The sequence below is a fragment of the Sminthopsis crassicaudata genome, chromosome 4 (assembly GCF_048593235.1).
Source record: "Sminthopsis crassicaudata isolate SCR6 chromosome 4, ASM4859323v1, whole genome shotgun sequence".
In the NCBI taxonomy this organism is placed as follows: domain Eukaryota; kingdom Metazoa; phylum Chordata; class Mammalia; order Dasyuromorphia; family Dasyuridae; genus Sminthopsis; species Sminthopsis crassicaudata.
In genome coordinates this window covers 321,133,346-321,147,948 of record NC_133620.1, presented here as the reverse complement: position 1 = coordinate 321,147,948, position 14,603 = coordinate 321,133,346, and the positions used below count along the sequence as shown (strand labels likewise).

At 42.1% G+C, this 14,603-nt stretch overlaps 1 long non-coding RNA gene across 1 annotated transcript; it reads right to left on the bottom strand.

Moving 5' to 3' along the window:
• Positions 1-7,646: 7,646 nt before the first annotated feature.
• On the bottom strand, positions 7,647-13,622 carry LOC141541318 (uncharacterized). The gene is made up of 3 exons (XR_012481745.1): positions 13,088-13,622; positions 8,896-9,009; positions 7,647-8,285 (listed from the first exon to the last, which is right to left on the bottom strand). It is a non-coding gene; the product is annotated as an uncharacterized LOC141541318 (long non-coding RNA).
• Between the last annotated feature and the right edge of the window lie 981 nt (positions 13,623-14,603).

Here is a 14,603-nt window from a genome sequence, read left to right as displayed (position 1 = left end):
ACAATTGACCTTCTCACAACTGGTGGAGCCTATCTGACCTTTTTAATTCATCACAAATAATTCTAAGCAATCTCAACATTTTTATATATTTCATTGCTTTCTTAAAATTGGAGGGGTGGGCCCAGTTCATCCTATCTGTAGATATGAAATGTAGGCATGAAAAATCTGTTTCTCACAGCAATTGGGTCCCCCAGAGTAATTTCTTCTTCAGAGAGCTGCTTTGCTTCAAGGAACTGAAAGAGTTAAGGCAGGCTTATTCAGGGCACAACTATAGGTTAGCACTTTCAAGTCCCTCTTTCTGACCCTTCTGACCCACACTCTCCCCACTACTATTACCTTGTCTCTTGTGGATTTGAGAATACTAGGAGGAGAGAATTCTTTGTGTAGGATGGGACCCAATGCAATAATGAGCCTGATAGGTCCATAGGTTGTTGTGAAATCAAAGAATATTGGAATTACCCAAAAAATGTTGTGATTTGGTCAGTCTGGAAGGAGCTACCCACTTTCCATTAGGAAAATGCCACCTGAAATCCCAGCCAATAAATCAACTTGACCTTTAGAGATTCATCCTTTTGACTTACAGACACTTGGCTATAATCTTTCATCCTTTTAGTTTTCCTATGGTCATACCAGGGAGTCTCTCAGTTGTCTCCCTTCCATTTCCTTTACTGATGAGGAGAGAGGCAAAATGGGTTGGAGAAAGGGGGAAATTGGGAAAGGAAGCTGAAAGAATTGATCCCTTTCATCCCTTGTGTTGAGGCTGGCTCTCCTTCCTGCCCAACCATAGTAAACACAGAAAAGCAAGGCCTGGTCTCTGCTACATTATCTATCAGGGCCTTGTGGGACTGCTCCTCCTTTAGTTGGGTGGATGGGGTAGTGGTGGCAATAAATGCTTTTAGGACTTATTTGTTGACTCTTTTTTCCCCCAGGAAAAAGCAGCAGCTCAATGGGGAGAAAGGAGGAGGATTGTTCCCAAGGGTGAGAATCAATCAACCAACATTTAGTAATACTTGTTCAAGATACAAAATCTTCATTGTAAACAGGAGGACAATAAAGTCATAAAACGTAAACTAGAACATACCAGATCAATGCAGAGGATATAGACAGTCACATGAGAAGTCATAATCCTAATACAACAGTTGGAGTCCTTTAGGAAAGAGGGGTACAGGGTCATGAGGTTGATAGCAAGGTGAGTGAAGGAAAACAAGCCTCTGGGGGAGGAATGTGGTAGAGGAAGGACTTAGGTTCTGCAGAACTAAATGGAAGAAATGTGGGCAAAGTAAGAGAAAAGGGAAGGGGAGACTGACCCTGCAAAGCTGGGTGCCCGGAGTAGAGAATTTCAGACAAGGGGAGAGTTTGGGGGACCGAGATTATGCAATGTGCTTTGGACACATGGATATTCAGTTGCAAATTGGGTCAGATTCAGAATGTGCCACGGGTATTGTATGGGAATTGGGGAGCACAGCTGAGGAGGTAGACTCCAGCCCCATCAACATCTCTGGGAGTGTTTTGTCCAGAGATGACAATTGGGGCCTCATCGATTTCCAGGACATCCGAGTAGGAGCACACAGAGCAGAAAGGTGACTGGTGACAGAGGCATAAGGGAGTCATTCCCCGGGGTCCATGACATGAATAAAGATCCTGTCAAAGAGCCAAGCAGGATACACAAGTCAGGAAGGAACCCAGAGAGAGCAGAATCGGGAGTATCCTGAGGGAGAAGAAAAGGCAGTCCCTCCCCAAAATGCTGCCAGAGAGATGCTGAAGGAGGAGAATTAGACAGGGGTCTTTCAGCTTTTGCACTACAGAGGTTATCAGTCACTTCCCTTCAATGAGTAAAAGTCATCTGAATGAGGAGGAGAGAAGCCAGAGTGCAGAGAGTTTAGGAGAAAGAATATCAAAAAACATTCAATTTCTACTGTGGGTCAAACAGTGTGCACTATGTCCTGAGGGTGGGGTGGATACAAAAGCCTGGGGAACCTCCCAGTCTCCATGGAAACAAATCTGTACCAAAAAGTGGTTTACAAGGAAAACTGAAAGTGTGTGGAGTAAGATATGGTGAAGAACTTGCAGATTAAGCACATAGTGATCAGAGACTGCTAGCTAATGGAAACCAGACCTATAGGCCCCAGTCAGGTGAAGGCCTAGGCTGCATTCCATTGTCCAAGGAAGAGGAGGCTGTAAATCACCTTGTCAGTTGCATGCCACTGACCAAATGGGGGGGAGTGGTTTGGGGGGGTGCAGATTTGCATGACCAATCACAACTTATGGGGGGTGGGATTTTGGAGGTTCTTTGTCTGAAATGTATAAAATTTGTGAACATTTTCAAGGGAGTGGCGCTCTCCTCCTGTGAATTTGTCTCACAGACCAGGATGGGGTCCGCTTCTTAAGATTCTAGTAAATAATTCTGCTTTTCTACGAGTGATCTCTGAGTAGTGATTTTTGGATAGGATTTTCTATCCCTCACAAAATTAAGGAAGTTGTCCCTTGGGCTTCCCTAAGTATGAAAGGTGGGACAGCACAAGCAAGAGCCGGTTGCAGAGGGTCCAGATCTGAGCCAAAGGCCAGGTATCTGAGTCCTTCTCTGCTCTCTGTACTGCTGCTGCCTTTGCCACCCTCCCACTTCTCTTCCCGATTCCTTCCCCTTGGCTCATATTTTGCCTTTTTCATCCACAGACTTGGCCCCACCATCGGGTGGCCAAAGGCCCTCCTCACAGGCCAATATATTGCCTAGGGGATTACCCCCTTTCTTTGAAAGGGATCCCCCGAATTCAAGAGCTAACAGCCCTACCAATGTGTTGCTGCCTGTTAGCAGCCTGTTCCAAAGGGCCAAGTCCTCTCTGGGGATCAGATCTAACAGGATTTTCCCAATATGGGAGCAGGACCCAGAAAAATACAGGGCAGCCAGTCCAACAAAGAAAGCCGCCCTCATGGAGCTGGCTCCTCTGAGGACTCCAAGCATATGCCAAAGGGCAAAAACACACCTTTTCAACAGGCCATCCAACAACATTTCCCCTCTTGGAAGGGAAAAAGTAGGCTCAATGCCTAGCCAAGAAAGAAAATCGTATACTTAGAGAACCCCAAAGACTCTGCTAAAAAGCTGTTAGAAATAATTTAGAGTTTTAGCAAAGTTGCAGGACACAAAATAAATCCACATAAATCCTCAGCATTTTTATACATTACCAACACAATCCAACAGCAAGAGATACAAAGAGAAATTCCATTCAAAATAACGGTCGATAGTATAAAATATTTGGGAATATATCTACCAAAGAGAGTCAGGAATTATATGAGCAAAATTACAAAACACTTGCCACAAAAATAAAGTCAGATTTAAATAATTGGAAAGACATTCAGTGCTCTTGGATAGGCCGAGCGAATATAATTAAGATGACAATACTCCCAAACTAATCTATTTATTTAGTGCTATACCAATCAGACTTCCAAGAAACTATTTTAATGACCTAGAAAAAATAACAACAGAATTCATATGGAAGAGCAAAAGGTCGAGAATTTCAAGGGAAGTAATGAAAAAAAATTAAGTGAAGGTGGTCTAGCTGTACCTGATCTAGAACTGTATTATAAAGCAACAGTCACCAAAACCATTTGGTATTGGCTAAGAAATAGACTAGTTGATCAGTGGCATAGGTTAGGTTCACAGGGCAAGATAGGGAATAAAAATAGCAATCTAGTGTTTGACAAACCCAAAGATCCCAAATCTTGGGATAAGAATTCATTATTTGACAAAAACTGCTGGGAAAACTGGAAATTAGTATGGCAGAAACTAGGCATGGACCCACATTTAACACCACATACTAAGATAAGATCAAAATGGGTCCAAGATTTAGGCATAAAGAACGAAATCATAAATAAATTGGAGGAACATGGGATGGTTTACCTCTCAGACTTGTGGAGGAGGAAGGAGTTTGTGTCCAAGGGAGAACTAGAGACCATTATTGATCACAAAATTGAAAATTTTGATTACACCAAATTAAAAAGTTTCTGCACAAACAAAACTAATGCAAACAAGATTAGAAGGGAAGTAACAAATTGGGAAAACATTTTTACAGTCTAAGAAACAGAATAGTCAATCAGTGAAATATTTGAAATTTAATTCTCCAACCACTTTCCTTCACAGACTAATCTACTTTGATCTGGCACTCAATAAGACCTAAGTAGTAGCCGCCAAATCAGAGTAACTGATTCTTGGGATAACCACATCTCAGGGCAAAGGGCCACACCCCCAACATCCTGGCTAGCCTTACTAGAATCATAAATCTAGAGTAGGCCTTGAAATACTAGTCAAAATACAGCAAGCTCAGAAAATAAGACAAAACAAATTTATTAATACTTCAAGGTAATATACACTGAATTTAATCTGTGCTCTGCTTTTTATGGAAAGTGTGAGCAACAGAAAACACAATTTGTTTGCTTCATATTTCAAAGGAGATGGGGTTAGTCCTGCCTCATTTGATTAGTCCACATTTTAAATGAAGAAAGCCAATTAGGGAATACGTGCCATCACCATCTTACATAGGCTCCCTGCCTGATATTCAAAGTTAAAAGCAAAGTTTTTAAAATGGAGTCTCCTCTGATCAACTCAGCACAAATAGCTGACTTTGGATGATAGTTTCATGTTTTTTGCTTTTATGTATATACATCTATGTATCTATATAGATGCACACACTCTCACTACTATGACCTTGTCTCTTGTGCATTTGAGAATACTAGGAGGAGAGAATTCTTTGTGCAGGATGGGACCCAATGCACTAATGAGCCTGATAGGTCCATAGGTTGTTGTGAAATCAAAGAATATTGGAACTACCCAAAAAATGTTGTGATCTGGTCAGGAAGGGGCTACCCACTTTCCATTAGGAAAATGCCACCTGAAATCCCAGCCAATAAATCAACTTGAGCTTTAGAGATTCATCCTTTTGACTTACAGAAACTTGGCTATTATCTTTCATCCCTTTAGTTTTCCTGTGGTCAAACAAGGGAGCCTCTCAGTTGTCTCCCTTCCATTTCCTTTAATGAGGAGAGGGGCAAAATGGATTGGAGAAAGGGGGAAATTGGGAAAGGAACCTGAAAGAATCGATCCCTTTCATGCATTGTGTCCAGGCTGGCTCTCCTTCCTGCCCAACCATAGTAAACACAGAAAAGCAAGGCCTGGGCTCTGCTACATTAGCTGTTAGGGCCTTGTGGGCCTGCTACTCCTTTAGTTGGGTGGATGGGGTAGTGGTGGAAATAACAGTTTTTGCACTTATTTGCTGAAATCTGCAGCTCAATGGGGAAAAGAAATAGTATAGTTCCCAAGGGTGAGAATCAATCAACCAACATTTAGCAATACTTGTTCAAGATACAAAAGCTTCATTGTTAACGGGAGGTCAATAAACATATAAAATATAAACTAGAACATACCAGATCAATAGAGTATAGAGACAGTCACATGAGAAGGCATAATCCTAATACAACAGTTGGAATCCATTAGGAAAGAGTTGTACAGGGTCATGAGGTTGATAGCAAGTTGAGTGAAGAAAAGCATGTGGGGGAGGAGTGTGGTAGAGGAAGGACTTAGAACGTGCAGAACTAAATAGAAGAAATGTAGGCTAAGTAAGAGAAAAGGGCAGGGGAGACTGACCCTGCAAAGCTGGGTGCCTGCAGTTGAGAATTTCACACAAGGGTGAGTTTGGGGGAACCAAGATTATGCGATGTGCTTTGGACACATGGATATTCAGTTGCAAATTGGGTCAGATTCAAAATGTGCAACAGATATTGTATGGGAATTGGGGAGCACAGCTGAGGAGGGAGACTCCAGCCCCATCAACATCTCTGGGAGTGTTTGCCCAGAGATGACAATTGGGGCCTCATCAATTTCCAGGACATCCAAGTAGGAGCACACAGAGGAGAAAGGTGACTGGCGACAGGTCCATGACATGAATAAAGATCCAGTCAAAGAGGCACAGGGCACACAAGTCAGTAAGGAACCCAGAGAGAGCAGAATCGTGAAAACTCTGAAAAGAGAGTATCCTGAAGAAGAAAAGGCAGTCACTTCTAAAAATGCTGCCAGAGAGATGCTGAAGGATCAGAATTAGACTGTGGTCTTTCAGCTTTTGCACTACAGAAGTTATCTTCTTCACTTTTCAATGAGTAAAACTCATCTGAATGAGGAGGAGAGAAGCCAGAGTGCAGAGAGTTTAGGAGAAAGAATATCAAAAAATATTCAATTTCTATGTCCTGGGGATGGGGTGGATACAAAAGCCTGGGGACTTCCCAGTCTCCATGGACACAAATCTGTACCAGTAAGTGGTTTACAAGGAAAACTGAAAGTAAGGAAGTTGTCCCTTGGGCTTCCCTAACTGTGAAAGGTGGGACAGGACAAGCAAGAGCCGGTTGCAGAGAGTCCAGCTTTAAGCCAAAGGCCAGGTATCCGAGTCCATCCCTGCTCCCTGTACTGCTGCTGCTGCCTTTGCCACCCTCCCTCTTCTCTTCCCGATTCTTTCCCCTTGGCTCATATTTTGCCCTTTTCATCCACAGACTTGGCCCCATCATTGGGTGGTCGAAGCCCCTTCCCATAGGGCAACTTATTTCCCAGGAGAATACCTCCTTTCCTTGAAAAGCGATCTCCCAAACACACAGGCTAATAGCCCTACAGAAGTGATGCTTCTCAATAGCAGCCTGTGCCAAGAGGCCAAGTCTGCCCTTGGGATAAGAACAAACCCTATTGTCCCTATTAGGGAGAAGGAACCAACAAAGTACAGGGCAGCCTTTTCAGTGAAGAGAAGCCCACAAGGAGCTGGTTTCTCTCGAGACGAGAAGTGTATGCCAAAAAGCCAAGGCACTACTCTTCAACAGTCCATGTAGCAAAATTTTACCACTTGACAGGGAACAACATTTTGTCTCAATGCCGAAGGAAGCCACAAAACCCTTACATCTCCTGCAAGGCCAGGGGAAACAGGGAGTTCCCCCTGCCCTCTCTTTTCCCCTTTACCCATATTTGGAACCCCTGGGTGCTATTGGCACAAAAAACTCCTCCAAGGCCTCAGGGCCAAGAGACTGGCCGTGCCCACCTCAGAATTGAAGCCAGCCCAGCTTGTGGGGCGGAGCAGTGCTCAAGGCAGTTGTGCTAGCCAATCCTAACCCATCCTGGAGGGGAAGGGGAGCACCCCAGGGCTGTCCCAGAGGCTCCAAGGGGGGAGGGTGAGACCTGAAGTGGCTCCCTGATCCCTGCCTAGAACAGCAGACAGGCTAAGGAATACTCCTACTAGAACACAGAAAGGGTGTGAAAGCATGCACACTTGAGGATTTTGGGGTTGTTCCCAATAGCACGTAGATTGAGAAGTGGTCCCAGGAACTGAGTCAGCCAGAGCAATTCCAACAAAATAAGGGATTCAAAATTAAAGCAGAGACAGCAAATACATCCCAGCTAGGGTGTTAAAATGAATCTACAGGGAATGCTAGGTGGCAAAGTGGAGAAGCCATAAAGTCAGGAGGACCTGAGTTCAAATCTGGTCTCAGACACTTAACACTTCCTAGCTGTGTGACCTTAAATGCCTCAGCAAAAAAAAAAAAAAGAAAAAAAAAAGTACAGTTAACAGGAACCTGCTGCCTGAGGTTTAACAATTGTCAAATTCACTTCCCACCTCTCCCTTGGCTGCTGTCCCTTCAATCTAACCCCTAGTGAGTTATCTGATGTAGGTGTTTTCCCATTCTTTCAAGTGCTTCTAGGTAAATCCACCAGCTTGCAGGGTCCCATATCTCTTATCTCCCCCTTTTGTTTCATCAAAGACATCAGAGGGCTCCATTTGTCAAGTAGCCATCTCACATATAAATCCTGAAAGTGAATAGAAGTTCCTATACATAAAGCATTAGTACAGTAAGGGTTTGCTGCTCTAGTACTTTTGTAAAGATCCCTCAAATAATTACATGTTCTGAAGGGAACATTGTGTCCAATTCCTAATACAACAACTTACTATAAGCATGCTTTTCAGCAACAGTTGCCAAAATTTTAACCCAATATTTCCATCCTAAATCCTAAATACATTGCAACAGGGGACCCAGTCATTCATCACCCAGGCCCAGTTCCCCCTAAATCAATGGGGCTCAAAGTCCATTAGAAGCAGGGGTGATGGTCTCATCTTCTGAAACTGCTTTCTGCTGAGAATGGGCGTAGACTTGAATCATCCTACAAATTCCCAATTCTTGGGGTGGTGTGCTAGAATGCATTGAAGCATCTGATGAGTTGAGCCAGGTCCTGGAACACGTCAATACAGCTGTAAGTTGACCAAAATCTAGAATAAAAAAAAGAAAAATCTAATAAGGGTTAGAGTAGTCTGAGATAGAAAGACTGGCCCACAAGGACTGCTGCAAGATGTGGAGAGGCCAATATAGATTGGTCAGTAGCTTCCCATATAGGGAAACATGCTGGTCTCACAGGACAGACAAATGTTAAACCTGTGTCAGCTGTGAATAAACAAAATACCAGTGAGGTCTCACAGACCATTGTGTCAATTATTCTTACATTGTTTTAGGAATCTTTATGATTCTTATTAGCTACAGACACACGTTATCTACTAACTGGTGGATGACTAGGTTAAATACTCATTCACCTAATCATTAAGGATATAATGACTACATATAGTCAGACTGGAATCAGCCAGGTATTACGTAATTGAAGTGTATTAATGGTTTTCATTGACTATTTGTGCTGATTATAGAAATCTGCTCTAAGATAAAAAAGCAGGAGAACATGGTTACAATATAATATAATCAGTCAAAACTGATTCTTCAGCACATAGATGACACAGGATAAAGGAGCCTTAACTCGTTATGCTTCAGGTAATTGTCCCACTTCCTGTCAGAGGTGGAGTACTGACTTGATGATCTATCAGACATTCATACCTGAATTTAAAGCTCCCAAATAATATCAGCTGCAATCCCGACAGATTTGACCTCCAGTAGGAAACCTCATGAATGAAAGCTTCAGATGGATCCAGATCTCAAGGATGTCATATCCTAAACAGATATTAACCATGACCTTATATTGATAAGAGTAACGGAGTCATCCAAGAAAGTTCACAGCTCATTGTTCATATCAATGTAGATGAATTATATATAAGGTCAGCATTACTTAAATCATTTTGCTTTTAAAATGCCCAATACATAGAACAAGTCCAAATTGCATATTGTCTATAGCAGAAACATGTCCAAAGGGACAAAGGCAAAATCTATTACTTTCAGAGTCCCTTTAAATAAGGGGTACACTTTAAGGTGACTCCAGACATTCAATTAAAAGTCATAGGATATCTTAATCACATATAAAGGAGCATTATCAGAAATAACATTAATAACTTTTTCATTCTAAAAAATATTAATTCATCCTTCTCTAAGTGAGGATTCCCGATAAACCTTTGCAAATATAAATAAGAGGTAGAACAAGGTGTATATAAAACAAAAAAATCCCATAAAAAAATTGGGCATATCCCATCAGTTCAGATAAAAATCCTGCTGCAAATACTTCAAGAAAGTTCTGGATCACATTTGTTATCATAGTCATTAAACAAGGAGACCATTATTCACTTAAATAAACATTAAATAATATGCTGAAGACATATGGAGACCATGGTAGAAATAATCACTTTCAGAGAACTTGTGGAATCTATGCTACATCCTCAAAAATGACTTTGCCTGAAAGCAGTCATAGACTTGAAAAAAATGAAACATTCAGTGATTAATACCATGTAATGGAGGCTGTTCCTTTAAACAATAAAATGTTCTCTGCAGCAAAGAGCCAGCTGCAGTATGTCTTCCCTTCTAAGAAGCAGCCACACCCAGGGAGAAGGAGAGTGAGTTAAATCCTCACCTTCTCCTCTCCAGTTCTCATAATTAACTTTTAGAGTGCCAAGTCTTTCTCATTATTTAGCCAGTGAGTTTTCTTTCTCCAAACAAATGACAAGTTTCTCCCATTAAGGGACTTGCCTCTTTCTGTCCAACTTCACTCATTTCCCCTTTTCCAGCATGCTTTCTCTCGTTCAATCATCAACACTATCCCCCTGTAACACATCCCATCTCTCTCTCCTCCCGATTCCCACATGCTTCCAAAACCAATAACCCTTAACAACTTAAAAATTAACTCCTACACAATTATCAATTTCACGATAGCCACAAACATAACATAACCTATCAAAAAATAAATATACACTGCATTTAAATTACTTAAAATCAACACTTTTCCAGGTGATTCTAATTAGATATTTCATTCAAACTGTCAGTTGTTTCAGGAAATCTATCCTACTTGTCCCATGTATGTAAAATCACCTCTCTTCTTTCCTTTGTTTTCTTTTTTTCAAACCTTTTAAGATTCACAATATAGCTAAGAGCTAAATACAAAGCTTTTACACATATTCGAAAGAGCTGACAAAATTTTAAACCATAACTTAAAATATTTATAAATTTCCCAATATATGTTTCAGAAGGTAACATACTTCAACTAATTAGAAGGATATATAACCTCTTCAGGCAAGTTATCAGAACTTTGCTTTAACAAGTTATTTTTAAACCAAATCAAATAGTGCTTTAAAATTTTTTTTTGTTTATTAATGGTTCAATATTCAAACAAATTCCCAAGATATCATACCCAGAATAAACAGATTAACCATGCATAAGGCAAAAGTAATTATCTCCCACAGTTTCAGAATCACAATACCATTTTGAAGAAAGACTAAGCCCCCAAAATTCAGCTTGTAGAGGAAGCTTGGAAAACCTCCCCTGCCCTAAAAGCAGACCTTAGTTTTTTTTTTTTTTTTTTTTTGTTTTTTTTTGTTTTGTTTTGTTTTGTTTTGTTTTTTAAGACTCTTACTCCCATTCATTCTTTAGGATTAGATTATTTCATTTCCAATTAATTTTTGGTTTATATTTCCCTGGCCTTCCATTGCATAGGATTTTTATTGCATCATGATCTGAAAAAAAAGTCATTATATTTGCCTTTCTGCATTTGATTTTGAGGTTTTTAAGTCCTAATATGTGGTCAATTTTTGTACAGATTCTGTGAACCTCGAGGAAAAAAAAGTAAACTCCTTTCTATCTCCATTTACTTTTCTCCGAAGGTCTATCATACATATCTAAAGTGGGGGGGGAGAAAGCAGGGAGGATATAAAGAATGGCCAAAGCCAGGCCCTGGCCTGGAGAAGCTCCAGTCTAAAGGGATCGCTCTATGCCAACAACTCTGTAGAAATAAATGGTTGACAAGAAAACCTAGAAGTAACAAAGTTGTCCCCTGGGCTTCCTTAAGTGTGAAATGAGGGACAGCACAAGCAAGAGCAACTTGGAAAAAGGGTCCAGCTCCATTCCAAAAGCTCCTGTATTGCTGCTGTCATTGCCAACCTCCCTCTTCTATTTGCTTCCTTCCCCTTTCCTCATAGGCTGCTTTCTTCATGCACAGACTGAGCCCCGCTCTGCAACACCAGAAGTCTCTCCCCACACGGCAGGACACCCAGGAGACGAGTTGTTCCTTTGCTAGAAAAGCACCCCACAAACTCTAAAATAACAGTCCTCAATGACAGGGCTGCACAGTGTTGCCTCCACTAAAAAATAGCAGGAGCTTCTGCCAATGGATCAAGTCTGCCGCATTCTCAAGGCAAGGTCAGATTGCTCCTCTGTGGGAAAAGGACACCCCAAAATCAAGAACAAACAGTCCAATTCTTCCACAAAAGGCTGAATGTGAGGGCTGCAAGCGTTGGCTGCACTGAAAAACAGAAGCCTGTGCCTGATGTGCCAAGTGTGCTGTTTATCTGAGGACAGGTCAGGTTGCCCCTCTTTGGGAAAATGACCCCTCCAAACTGGAAGGCAAACTGTCTTATCTGTGCTCTTACAAAAACGGGTGTGAGGCTGCAAGGAGCCTGCTCCACTGATCCCCAGAATCCTGTGTCAATGGGCCACGGCACTCCTCCAGTGCAGGTCGAATTGCCCCAATTGATGGAAATTCACCAAGCCACACTCCAAATGCACTGACCCAAAAACAATATCTGCCCCTCACAGAGTTGTCTCTCCTGCCCAACAGAAGCCTCTGCCAATGGGAAAAGGCCATTGTATTCCACAAACGAAGGCTAGTTGTCACTTCCAGGAGAAAGACCCTCCATATGGACCAACCCACACTCTGACCCAGCTGATATCAAAGGAAGAATGTGTGCTTTGCACAGAGTTGTCTTCATTACCCAACAGAAGCTTTTGCCAATTGGCCAAATTGGGGAAATAAATTACTTAAGCAGTCCCATTTTAGGAACAGAAACTGAACAAACTATTAGAAAAAAATCTTCAGGGCCAGATGCATTCATAAGTGAATTCTACTAAACATTTAAAGAAAAATAAATTCCAATACTATGTAATTACTTGGGAAAAGGGGTCAAGAAGGAGTACTTCCTAATTACTTCTATGGTACTAATTACATAAAGCAGGAAAAACCAAAAGAGAAAAAATTACAGATTTTGATATTGATGCAAAAATCTTACATAAAATATTGGATGTGGATCTTTTCAACAGGGAGCTGTTTTGGGCCAGTTCCAATGATCTACTGATGAAGGGAGCCATTTACACCCAAAGAAAGGACTGTGGGAACTGAGAAAAATGGCCATGGGGCCTCTGGCCAAAGTCTATCTGGCAGGAGAGGCAGGCTTCCTGGGAGCAGGTGCTCCAAGAGAGGCCTGCGGGGGAGGGGTGGTAACCAGCACCATCAGGCTTTCTTTGGGGACATATTGGCCAGGCTGACAAAGGGGCCTAATGGTTGCTGGCAGCTTGTGGGCAGAGAGGAGGCAGGTTGGACACAGGGAGTGGAGGCTGTTCTTTCCCAAGGGAGTAATTTGTGGCAGGTCCAAGAGAATTGGATGCTGGCTTGCCTGTGGGAGTGGAAGTTGGCCAGAAGGAGTTGAAAGACCCCGGGGGGGGGGGGGAAGATGATGTGCCCTTTTCTTATTGAGCTTGGGCCTGTCCCTGGGACCTCTGAGAAGGTGTCTAAGAGTCGGGGAGCTTGGAGAGCAGGGCTGTCGTGCCTGAGGGTAAACGTGCAGCAGCCCCTTAGCAGATTCAGCAAGCCTGTTACCTCTCAAGGGGAATGAGAGCCCCTCTGATGTCCCTTTCCAAACATTACTGACGACTCTGTGTTGGGCCATGGCTTGCAGTCAATCTCGAATTTCTGCTGCACACTTCATGGTGAAGTCCTGGCTGTCAGGATTCCCTTTCTTTGCAGTTCTGTCGCCCCAATGAGCATGTGAGCTCTGGAAACAGTGTAAAAGTTCCCTCTCAATCGTTTCCCCAATTTAAAGCTTTGGGGAGGATAGGGAGATCGGCCTTCTGAGCAGAGACTCCCCAGGAGAGAGGGTTAGCCCCCTAAGTACTTCTGAGCGTCACCATGGAGTCTCGTAGCCATCTGTGCCCATCTTCCAAAAACCTGGACCCATCAGTAAACTCTTCACCATCTAGGGAAGCATGTCACCTAGAGCGGACTGAATGTAAAGTTTCCTCACTACTATGAATAACATCACTGGGCTGTGTTCTGTCAGGAAACAGGGCAGCGGGTGGCGAGGGTGACACAGGCAGAGGATTCAATTAGGAGGATCTACTAGGAGGGCCCGATAGTTGCCTTGCCTTTGGCTAGCCTTCAACTGACATGGCCTGGAGCTTCTAGAATGGTCTGAAAGCCTTGGGCAGTTTTCAACCTGGTTCCTAACTGTTGGTCAGTAACTGTTTTTAACTACTGTTAAAATTTGTGGCCCTATGGCTACCTTGTGCAACTTCTTCTGAATGTCTGGAGCAGCCTAAGAATGACAGTCATGTTGAGGGCAGTGGTCCCTTCAGGTGAAGAGCAGTGCAGATAGGTGTATTTCTTTTCAGTTTTTATATCCAATTTACATTAACTTCATTTGTAAATAAAAAAAAACCTAACTGAAAAGCAGAAAAAATATAGAAATAACAAAGTAAAAATGTTGCCCCATCCCAGAAGAACATCAGGGAGAATTGCAAATATATAACAATAAATTTCTTTTTCAAGAAACTATAATAAGAGAATTTAGATTTCATATTCTTTGATTTCACAACATCTTATGGATCTCTCAGGCTCCTTAGTGCATTGGTTCCCATCCCAGCTTCAACAATTCTCTCTTGTATTCTCTTATCTTTATTGCAGTGTTAGTGTATACATCTTCATTCCTGTGTTGTGCCAAAGAATATTGGAACTACACTCAAATATTGTGACTTGGGCAGTCTGTGAAAAGCTGCCCATTAAGAAAATGCCACTTGAAATCACAGCCAATAAAGGAATTTTATCTTTCCAGATAAATCCTTTTGATATACAGACACGTTGCCATAATCTTTCATCCTCTCATTTTTCCTGGGTCATACAAATGAGTCTCTCAGTTGCCTCCTTTCCATTTCTTTTATGATGAGGAGAGAGGAAAAATGGAATGGACAAAGGAGGAAATTGGGAAAGGAACTTTAAAGAATTGATCACTTTATTCAATGTGTTGAGGCTGGCTCTCATTACTGCACAACCATTATAAACACAGAAAAGCAAGGCCTGGGCTCTGCTATATTACCTATTAGGGCCTTGTGGGACAGCT